Consider the following 9,059-nt stretch of genomic DNA (forward strand, 5'->3'; position numbering starts at 1 on the left):
TGCAGAAGGAAGAGGGTCTTTAGTGTAGGAGGATGGTTTGAGTTTGGCTAAGATTTTGAAGACTTCCTGTTCAGAAACGGGGTAGAAATTATGCCATGAGGCGTTATTTTTAAGCGGTAGGATAGTGGAAAGGGGTTCTTGAAAGTGTGTACGATGGGAGGAGGAGTGAAGGAGTCAGGGGTGTGTTCAAAGGGAGGTGTGGATAGGGTGTAGTATCCAGGGGGTGTTGATGGGTGGGCGAGGGTTGAGTGTTGAGGAAAGCACTGTCAACTTTTTGTGATTTTTTTTCACTGAAACAGTTAGCGATTTCTTCACATTTGTTAATAGAGGCCACCGGGTTAGGGGGTGCGGGTGAGTTTTGTTTTCTAATAATGTTGAACAGTTCTCTAGGCACAAGAGAGTTGTAGACGAAAGAATAATGCTTTTTCCGAAAAAAATTATTTTGTAGGAGGATCTTGCAATTCTGCGGAGGGCAAGATGAGATGAGGAAGGGTGTTGTCTCCATGTTCTTCCAGCCAATCTCCGTGAGAGTCTTTCTTTATTAAGGTCAAGGGTGAACCATGATTTAGAGGGGACATTTTTTAAGTGTTTTCGTTTTCGAAAGGGGCGAGTTCGTCTAAAACCTCAGAGACAGTGAGACTGAGTTGGGATTGGAGTTTATGATCCAAAGCGCCAGGGGAGATTTGCCTAATATTTCTGGTCACAGTTGTAGTATTGTTATTTTTTTTAGGGGCGGGTGGGGCCTTAGGGGAGATCATGAACAGAATGAGATGGTGGTCTGACCAATCGATAGGGATGATGTTGGATAAGGAAGTCGGATCAGGGTTGGAGATGATGGCGTCGAGAATAGCTCCTTTGGCGTGGGTGGGGAAGTGGCAAAGTTGCTTGAGGTCGCTAATCTCAAGAAGGCTATTGAGAAGGTTGATTGCAGGGTCACCGGGTTCATTCCAGTGCAGGTTAAGATCTCCTAGGAAGAGATTTTTGGAGTTGGAAAGTAGCGATTTAGTAAGAAGGTCCGATAGTTCTTCGGCAAAGGGAAGGGGTTCCCCAGGAGGGTGGTAGATGTTATGAAGTCAAATTGTGGGGTGGGGGCTTTTTATTTTAAGTTCGGCTCCAAAGTATTCGAAGGTTGTGTAGTCAGTGATATTAATTGGGGAGAGTTGTAGTTCTTCTATTATAAATGATTGCTAGACCTCCCCCTATTTTTTCAGGTCTGTCTTTTCTGATAATAGAGTAGCCGGGGGGGCAGAAGGTCAAGGATGGGTGTAGAGTGGTCTTTAAGCCAGGTTTCAGTGAGGAAGGCGATGTCAGCATTCTGGTTATGAATGGTTTCTGAAATTTCGGTCGCATGTCGGACAGCCGAGCGGCAGTTCACGAGCATGCAGAAAAGGTGTTTAAAGTTGGTGTTAGGGGCGGGCAGAAGTTGAATGCTGGTGAGTTGAGGAGGGGATCTTGGGGAGCTTGGAGACTCGGGAATTCTGCTGGTTCCCAAGATAACAGGACTATTGAAGTGAGAGGGGGAGAGGTCTTTAGGAGGGGGTTTGTTAATGTAGGCGTTGCAGAGAGCAGAGAAATCGGGGTGGAGTAGCTATTCGAGGTTTGAAGGGGTCTGTGGGAGCTGGTGAGGAGAGGCGTTGTTACCCAATGTTTGGGATATGGGTGTTTTCGAAGGCTAGCACAAGGGGCAGAGGGCCAAGATGTGCGGGCTATGGGTTTGTAGGATTTGAACCAATTAAAATCTTTTCTGAGTAGGGTAAGTTCAGTAGCCAGGGTAGAGAGATTGTTGTCCAAGTTACGAGTGTCTGACTGGGGTGGAGAGGAGGGAAGTGGAAGTGGCTGGGATGGAGGAGGGGTTAGGGACGGAGTGGCTAGGGAGAGAAGGTTGGCAGCTTGAAGTGGGTGGTTCGTCAGGGGGGATAATGTGGGTGTTTCTGTGTTTGGAGGCGGATTGGGGAAGGCCGGGGGAGGGGAGGGGTGAAGGGGCCGGTGTTGGGAGAGAGGGCTGGGCGTGATGTGGGATGGTCTGGTGGGAGGTGGGAGGGGGAAGGGGGAGAGGTGGGAGGATATGAGGGACGAGAGGGGATGTTGTGATGACGTAATGGGTGGAAGTGTAGTTTGTGTAGGAAGGGCTAGGGATATAAGGGGTAATGGTCATTAAGGGACTGTTTAGAGGGGGAGAAGGGGTACTAGAGAGGTGGTAGGGAGTTGGAGTTGGACGGTCAATAGGGGACATGGGGGTTTGGAGGAGTGTATTGGAGAAGTGGAGGGATTGGTTCCAGAGAGGTGGGTAGAATAGGAGTTAAGAGAGGGATGAGTCATTACAGGTAGGAGTGTCATGGAGGGGTGGAGTTTGTCTCTGGGAGGTGGAGGAGAGTTGGGCGGGGGTGTCGGAGGGGGCTGATGAGGGGAGGGGGGATAGTATTGCGACAGGGGATAGTTCAAGTGGAGGTGACAGAGTAGGAGATGTTGTACGGGGACTGTCATTAGGGAGAGGGTTTTGAGTTGGGGCGGCCTTTCGGGGTCCGGAGGGGTTGTTGGACTGAGAGGGTGTTGGGGAAGGAGTAGGTAGAGACAGCTGGTCAGAAAGAGTGCTGAAGAGGAGTTCAGGAAGACTTTGTTAAGCAGAGAGGAGTATTGAATGGATAGGGAAATTTGTGGCAATACAGGTATTGAGAAACAACAACAATAATGATAAACATAGGTACGAGGCAGGCAGTTTATGGCGCATACATAGACCGATGAAGGCAAATGATTAGGAGAGTATGAGTGAGATTTGTGAGATACATGAAAGGATCAGAGTGTCATATAATTTAGTCGGTCCTAAGACCATTACAGGTAGGTTATGGTGTATAAGTCTATGGATCAGATTAGACAGTAAAGTGAATTGAATGACAGTGAGTGTAATGAGAGAGACAATAGTTTATAGGATATTGGATCAATACATTCAGTTTAAGGTACATGCGGTTTTTGATGTAAGAAGTGAAGAGGAGGTATGAGGAAAAAGAGAGCATATAGGGAAGAAGAGAAAAATGAGAGTGAAAGGGGAGGATCTGCTGGGGGAGAGTTCGGAGCAGGTAGGTAAGGTGCAAGTGAGTGAGTGGGGTTAGATAGGAGGGGGGAGATTAATGGGTGAGTGATAAAGAGAGACAGGAAGAAAAAGGCTAGGGCAAGAGCTTAATAACAATGAGAAGATTTGTAGGAGATATCTAAACTGGAAGAAAGGGTATAAAATGGTACTGCAGTATGAAGGAAGTCACACTAGTTTTTAAGGGGTGAGTTAGGAATTCATGCCCAGGATTGTCAGGCATGTCTGGCGAGGATTGTCTTAGAGTGTTCCGGATTCATGGGAGAAAGCTTAGGGTCGTGGCCCCAGAGATCAGGCCCAAGGAACAGGGCACGTCCTCCTGTTGTTGCGGGAGATGAGGCAAAAGGAGCATGGGGCATGCCAGGGCAGAGAGACGGTCTTCGGTAGTCGGGTGACCGCCTGGTCAGGCCCCCAAAGAAGTAGGGCAGAATGCGGAATGTCTACTCAGGAGGAGAACCCCTTACGAGGCAACAGTTCAGTGAGAGTTAAAAAGAAAGTCTTCTAGGTCGGGGCAAAGCAAAGGCAGCGTTGAACCTTCAAGTGTGGTTCAAAATGGAGGCAGCGACTCTCAACCGTAGCTCAAAATGGAGACAATGACCCAGAACTCAATCGGAGGCTGAAAGCAAAACAGGGACAGAGGGGCTCCTGCCAGACCCACAAGTACCCTATCACATCGAAACAGCCTCATGTGGGTTCTGTGCAACTCCACGTCATTGGTCTCATTGGGCCCAAGTGAGGCACTGGGCTCATGGGATCCCTGGGCCATCTCAGTGAGTTCTCAGGCATGCAGTGTGGAGCCACTGCTCAGACCTACCTGCCAGTTCTCAGACAAGGACAGGAGGGTGCCTCGGTGGCCCAGATTCAGCATCAGCCACAGGCGAGGCGTGTGGGGTCCCAGCAGGCCCAGAAGCCCGTTTCGGCATCTAGCGAACTCAGTGCAGTCCACAGGCGTGGTCCTAGTGTGCCATCTCGGCGAGTTTCGGGCAGGCAGCGGGGAGCCACTGCTCGGACCAACCAGGTCCTGGGTGGGAATTCAGGGGGGCCTCAGTGGCCCAACTTTGTCGCCATTACTCGGCGAGGAGAGGATTGAGGGGACCCAGCAGGCCTAAAGCGACCTCGGGCAGTTCCAGCTTAGTGGATTTCGGGGCCACATCAACGAGCTTATGGTGAGCGGGAGGGAGCCGCTGCTCGGGTGCCAGACGGGGGGTTCTAGAAAAGGCCCAACTCATATGAGCAATGGGGGGAGGGCACTGTACAGCCCTACCAGGCTCCTGACACTGATCATGACACTTCAACGGTACTCAGCGGGCCCACCTCAGGCGAGACTATGGTGAGCTGCAGGCATCAAACGACGATCTTGAGATCACATCGGTCCCAGCTCCAGGCATCGGCCTCCACGAGCCTCCAGTGCCGGCTCTAGTCCGAGGAACGTTAATTGGTGTCGGCCTCAGGCTTGCGAGGACTGAGGGCTACCGGCAGACCTTGATGTTACTTTGTCTTTTTGTATTAGGCACAGGGACAGATTTGCAGGACTTCTGCTTTGGACTGAGGAAAGGGAGCATCTTATAACGAGCTCCATAGATTTACGCTACTTGACCCATTTAACACGAGTGTACTTCTTAGGAAGTCAACACATGCTGACACCTTTCAGGGGAATTCAACTGGAAAGCTAGGTAGGAATGTCACTCTAGAGGTAGAGTAGGGACAGACTTTTCTTTAATTCCTGAAATACAAATGAAAAGAGATTTAGACACAGCGTCTATACTTAGTTGTGTTCTGATTTTAGAGTTCATTGTGTTATGCCTATTGTGTCGAATGAACTATATTTGTAGGCTTTGCTCTGTATTAGTATTCGTGTATCTTTTTACTCTAGTATTGAGGTGTGACTATATTCTGTTATTTCTGGCTTTGTAATAAATTAGCAAAACCTGAATCTGGAGTCTGTGGTCTGTGGTCCTTTAGTCAGACGAGAAAGGAAAATGTATAATTGGTAATTTATCTTGCTCCCTCCTACACTTCTTTAGCAGGCAATTAAGACCATCGGCCAGGGGTTCCTATATATATTTATTAAGTGAAAATTGGCCCCATCAGATATATGAAGACCTCATGAGGCAGCAAAATCCAATAATGTCAGGAAGTTTTGGCTACTGGTGGCCAATGAGGGGCAGAGTGCTCCTAACTATCTTGCGGACCCCAGCCACCCTGAAGCCTGGTACTTGCATTTCTCTGCTCTCTATGGTCCACCCCTGGTGAAGGTTGAGAGTGACAGGGTCCCCTTAAATCCTGGGAAACATGTACCTACTAAATGCTTTACCATAGAGAAGCATGAAACTGTGAATGCAGTGAAGGGCAATACCCTGGGTAAAACTGCAGGACCTGATAGGGTCCCTGGCGATCTCTTTTCAGGGGGGTGGGTGATATCCTATGTAGCTGGAAAGCAGCAGAGATCGTCCTAGTGTACAAAAAAGGCCCAATGGACTCTCCTCCAGACTATAGACTATAGACTAATAAGACGTCACCCAGGAGGTCTTTTGTAGGCAGACCCTAAAAAAACTCGACCTCTGGATAAAGAAGCTAAATTATTGAACCTGCACGCATGATTTAGAAGGCAGATAAGCACATTTGACCAGGTCTCTAGGCTTCTGACTATTTACTGGAAGACGGTTGTCCTACAAAAGTCCCACCTGTACCTGGTGTTTGTGGACCTGCCTTTGACATGGTTCCCCGCCAAAAAATTTGGGAGGTCCTGAAGCAGAATGAGGTCCCCACTGACTTGCTGGATATTCTCATGGTTTGCATTATGATACATATGCCCAAGTATGTTGGGGCATTAGGGGTGAGTTAACAAAATACACGGGGATACACAAAGGCGTATGCCAGGGATACTTGCCCCAAAATTATTTTCTCTTTATCTAATGATGTGATCAACCATTTTGAGGCTTGCCAGAGTGACACACCAAGGATTGCAGGCTGGAGGATTCCTCTGCTCCTTTTTGCAGATGACAACATATCGTTGTCTAAATGCCTGGCTGGTTTACAAAACTTGGTGGATAGATTTGTGGCCTGACCGAGTGTTGGTGATAAATCATACTAGATTAAAATTCATGACCATCAACCCTCATAGATCATACAGAGGCCCTAGAATGCTTGAGGGAAACATTTTAGATAGAGTCGCTGTGTGCGATTATCTTGGAAACAAACTAACCAGGAACATGGTATGGTCACCTCAAGTCAAGGAAAGTAGCCTGAATCTAATCAATCATGTTTCAGCAATTTTAAGATGATACCAGTCCGCAAAAATGAGGCATATTTCACTGGCCCTAAAAGTTTACACCACAAAGGCAGAGGGTAGTGAGTTGTATGTCAGGGTGGCAGGGTGTCACATTGACAGACACCCTGTTGCATCCCTGAATAGTGGATGAGTGCACATGTGGCACACATACATGCCCTAAGGGCATGGATGTCTGCCACATGGCACTGAATAAAAAGCAAAAAATTGCTTTTTAAAAGGAATTCGTAATTTACCACCAACTATTAGTTGGTGGTAAATAACGAATCCTTAAATGTAAGAAGCACTCACTTGAGTGCTCCCTACATTCCAGGATTCGGTAATTTACCGAATCGGCATTTTAAGAATTCGGTAATTTACCGATTTCTTACATTACCGATTCTGTAAATTACCAAATCCTGTAATGTGGCCTCCTACATCTGAAAAGCCTAATACCGGTAGGTAACGGACGAAATTCGATAATTTCGGCCGTTACCGACCGGTATTAGGCTTCCTACAGCTGGCCCCTGGTTATTTAAGTGTGCTTTTTAACTTTCTCTTCTTGTAGTGTTCAATTGTTACAGTACCCATAGCGCCAGGAAACTCGACTGGGTAGCCATGCACTTTACAAGTGCTATTTGATTTTGATTTGATTTGATAGTTTGTGCAACAGATGTGCCAATATCAATTGCAACCGATTTAACAGAAGAAGTGCTTTTTTGTTGATCTAGGATTGTGTGTAAATTGTGTTTAAATAATTCCTCTCTGTCAATCTCTTCAGCCTCAGGGTGTAACAATTGTAACCCATACTGTCCTAAGTGGACACAAACAAAATGTAATTATTTCTCTGAAATGAAGGCAATTTTAAGAAATACCCAGGAGGTAAGCACTGCTTAGCCCCTTCATGTCACACCATTAATGGAAGTTAGTGAGGAGGTACCCCATAGAGAATATGTATGGTAGATGCACTGCCAGAACAGGCTTGAGTGTGTGGTCTAAGCGTGAAGACTGCTTCTGCACCTAACAGTCAAGGAAAAAGCCAATGTCTCGTACTTGAGATGCTGCAGCCTTGCACACATGAAGGGAAAGCTGCCAATGCAAGGCAGGAATGACAGTCAACAGGGCTGGACCTAAGTCGGATTGACTGGGACAGCCCCAAGAGCGGAAAGAACTTTTATTGTTTGTTGTGTGTGTGGGGGAGGGGCATGGGTTCGATGTGCTGTGACAGCAGGAGGTGTGAGGAAGATGGGAGGAGGGCAGGGGATTGATGGGGTCCTAACAATTATGCTGAGGTACATTAAGGGCTGATCACAAAGTCTTTAACAGGACCTGATGAGACCAAGAGGGATAAACACGCTGCTATTTTGATGACATTTAGTCAGGCAGCTCCCTGAGGCGCCCTTCGGAATATTGGCACCCCTGGTCTGAGCCCATCTCGTCCATGACCAACGCAGTCAAAAGAAGCTAGGAAGCAGTGTGTCAAAGTGGAGGAAAGCGAAGGGCTATAAGCAGGTTATCATCCACCAGACAACTTCAGAGTCGGAGACGTGAGCAGTGCAGTGGGAGAACTAAACGATGTTGGGTGGTACATGAGACCCCTTAGTGCTTCTCCAGTGACAATTGGTGCAATAACTAGTAAAAAAGTAGAATACTCAAGAACGAGCACAATTCCTGACAGGACGGGGTAAAAAAATTGACAATTTTTTCGATGATAAAATGACTAAAACCTACAACACCTTTGAAAAGGAGAAAGTAGAAGAAACGAAATTGGAGTGTAGTAGGAAGGAAAGTACCCGTCCAGTATTACTGATAGAGTTCACCATGGTAACACAATAGGAAGTCAGCGCCATAATAAAAAGAGCTAAGTCACAATCATCAGAAGACCTGGCACCTCCTTATACCATGTCCACCATGGCCCCTGCCCTCTTGCACAGCCTTACTGACTTGCTTAATCTTTCACTGAATCTGGAATCAGTTTCTTCAAAATGGAAATCGGTGAGCGTTAAACCCATTCTTAAAAAGCCCATTGCAGATCCTAAAGAACTAGGAATCGTTAGACCCGTCTCCCTACTTCCTTTTCTGGGGAAAGTTATGGAGACATTGGTAAATACACAATTGATGGAATTCTTAGAAAGCAACCATCTGATTGACCCTTCCCAGTCAGGTTTCTGTGCACTGTATAGCACAGAGTCAGCACTACTGAAAGTATTAGACAATATAAGACTTTCCCTTGACAATGGACGCTGAGCAATGTTGGTCTTATTGAATCTGTCAGCTGCATTCGACACCATCTCCCGTGCAATTTTAATTAGGAGATTGGTGCCGGCGGGAAAGCCCTAGGCTGGTTAAGGAACTTTCTGACTGGACAGACACATATAGTGCCTTTGTCTCCGGAACCATATCCTTGGACAGGGGAGTGCCACAGGGATCAGCATTAAGTCCTACTCTTTTTAATATATACGTGGCACCACTGGCTCAAGTGATAAAATCTTATTGTTTTGATGGCATCTCTTATGCAGATTACACTCAGCTTGTTTTCACATTGGAAACAAAGTCGGAAGATACTAGAGTAAGGTTAAAGAGACTTCTTGAATCATATTGCTACATGGATGCAGCTGAATTGTCAGCAACTTAATGCAAACAAAACTGAGATCGTACTGTTTGGGAAAGCCCACGCGATGTGGTCAGATGACTGGTGGCCTGTAC

Source organism: Lissotriton vulgaris, chromosome 1_1 (genome assembly GCF_964263255.1).
Source record: "Lissotriton vulgaris chromosome 1_1, aLisVul1.2, whole genome shotgun sequence".
Lineage (NCBI taxonomy): Eukaryota > Metazoa > Chordata > Amphibia > Caudata > Salamandridae > Lissotriton > Lissotriton vulgaris.